The sequence below is a fragment of the Phaethon lepturus genome, unplaced genomic scaffold (genome assembly GCF_000687285.1).
Source record: "Phaethon lepturus isolate BGI_N335 unplaced genomic scaffold, ASM68728v1 scaffold52097, whole genome shotgun sequence".
NCBI lineage: Eukaryota > Metazoa > Chordata > Aves > Phaethontiformes > Phaethontidae > Phaethon > Phaethon lepturus.
Window position 1 is genome coordinate 9,920 of NW_010555076.1, and position 2,322 is coordinate 12,241.

At 33.4% G+C, this 2,322-nt stretch overlaps 1 protein-coding gene across 1 annotated transcript in view; it reads right to left on the reverse strand.

The window, feature by feature from the left end:
• The window catches only part of PDXK (pyridoxal (pyridoxine, vitamin B6) kinase), a 19,811-nt gene that overhangs the window by 9,699 nt on the left and 7,790 nt on the right, over positions 1-2,322 (reverse strand). The gene's annotated exons all lie outside the window — the stretch shown is intronic.

Below are 2,322 nucleotides of genomic sequence, written 5' to 3' on the forward strand. Positions count from 1 at the left end.
CTTGAACATTTTACAGCAATGGCCAATATACCAAAAAAATTCCTACTTTTAGGCTTAGCAGTGAAATAAGCTGGAAATAAGTTTTATTATATCTCAGGGCCCTAATCACAATGCTAGCACCACAACATTCTTATTTAGTCATTAATTTCTTTATTTTATAGATGCTTCTTTATATGTTTATTTTCTGTATTAACTTTATTTACAACATTTATTAATTAATAATTTAATTTTCATTTATTTTAGTTCATTTAATAGTATTATTTTTAGCAAGGTAGCTTCTTCAACCCTTCAGCTTGAAAGATTTAAAAATACGCTTCGGAGATTATTTTTTTATACTCATAAAATTGATCAATTCTTAGATGTTACAGAGAAATGGAAAAACCTTCCAAGATTTTTGGCCAAAATGCTGTGTCTTATGTCTACAAAATGCTGATAATCAGTCAAAAAAGCCAAGCAAAGATTTTTGTTTAAAATGACCTGTGATGATAGACTGGCTGAAAGAAAAAAACCCCACAGAGTAAGATTAACATTATTGTCAGAGGTGTTTCAAAAAAATTACATTGAATTGGAGTTTCTTTATCTCTTACCTTGAGTGTTTTACTGTAAATGAAACAATATATGAAGATCTACAAGTAACTAACAGTCACAAAAGTTAATGAAGTGTTATTTTGTATCATCAGCCTAAAGATAATGATTTCCAAGATATCTTGATCAGCCAAGATATCTACAGTCAGATATACAAGTACAGTCAAACCCTGTCTGCTGACAAATTAATTTATTTTCAGTATTTGAATAATCATATCCAGGTTCTTGGAGGTACAAAGTATAGTTTTTGTAATATTTGTCTTTTGGCCCCGAATGAAAAAAGCTGAATTTTAAGTTCAGCCACAACATAACTGAACACTACAACACCGACAGTATTATTAGATTTTAAGAAATTAAGTGTAATTTCTTACCCATGCCGTTGTTGTTTCACCATATTGAAAATGGCTACACTGAATGAGGTTTTTAAACAAACATGAACAACACATTGACCCATCTACACACAACTCATACTTTAAAAGGCATGTTAATAAATATTCCTTTTTCCCCTTCAAAATTTCTTTTTTGCTGAAGATTTCTATTTTTCCTTATACCACTTTTGACCTCTTACATCCGTTTTGCCAGGACAAGACAGTGATAAGAAAAGAGCTTGGGTCTCTTCCAAGACTTGAAAGTAAAATAAAAAAGGGACATTGCAGCTAAAAGAATACTCAAACATTATTTACAAATTTTACATACTAACATCTCCTGAAAACTCCTATGATACAGTGTGCTTTCCCTGTAAATGTCATCTGTGTGACTTCTTACAAGGAAAGAAAGGGTGTTTGTCTATTTCTCAATCATAAAGAACCCATTTATGCTGAAATTAATTTAACTTTAGTTCAGTCTATTTTCTATTTAGTCTCCTTTACTTTGGAGATATTCCCTGAAAAAGTAAGGAAAACAACTCTTCAGACATGCCACACCCTTCAAGCCAGAATGACTTCTTTGGGGTTCATACACTTTAAAGTCTCCAGTTTTCCCTATGTATAAAGCACTTCCCTACATGTAGAAGCCATGAAATCAATCAAATCTGGCGATATATTTCTGTTTACCTTTAAAAAGTGACTGTTCACTCCTATAAAAAATTGATAGTGTAATCTAAACCAGATGCATAGCTCTTACTGAGGTGCAACCCGATCAGTAGTGTACATTTGAGAAGCAGGAATTGGATGAGAAACAGTTTTTAATAAAAACTGCACACAAAATCTCTCCTTTATATAAAGCATTCTACAAGAAGCTCTCTGCCTGTGTTTATAAACACCTTGCACCTAGTGGCAAGCAAAGGAAAACGCTGCACAGTCATGTCCTGCAGAACTGTATCCACTCAGAGGACCTACATAGTAACATGCGCAAAAAAATCAAGAGATAGGAGAGTCAAAACCAAAATCCAACCCTGCTTATACTTTGCTCTGTATCCAAAGCACTATAAGCCTTAAAGATCAAGTAGAAAAACCACAGACAGGCAAATGTGTATAAAATCATGCTATAGTACTGCAAAGTGTCAGTACCTCAAATTTAGGAGAAAGGGTTAAACTCATGTCTTCATAATAAACTTAAAAATAACACTCTGACATTCCTCATCCTTTTTTCAGTAGAGGCACTCCCAAAAAATTAATTAAGCCTGTACATGACTGGATTGCACAAGTCTGTAAACTATACAAGAGGATCGATTTACCCACCCAATTACAATCTCCAGGCTGGAGAACACCAGCTGTTTCAAACTAAACAGCAAGAGCG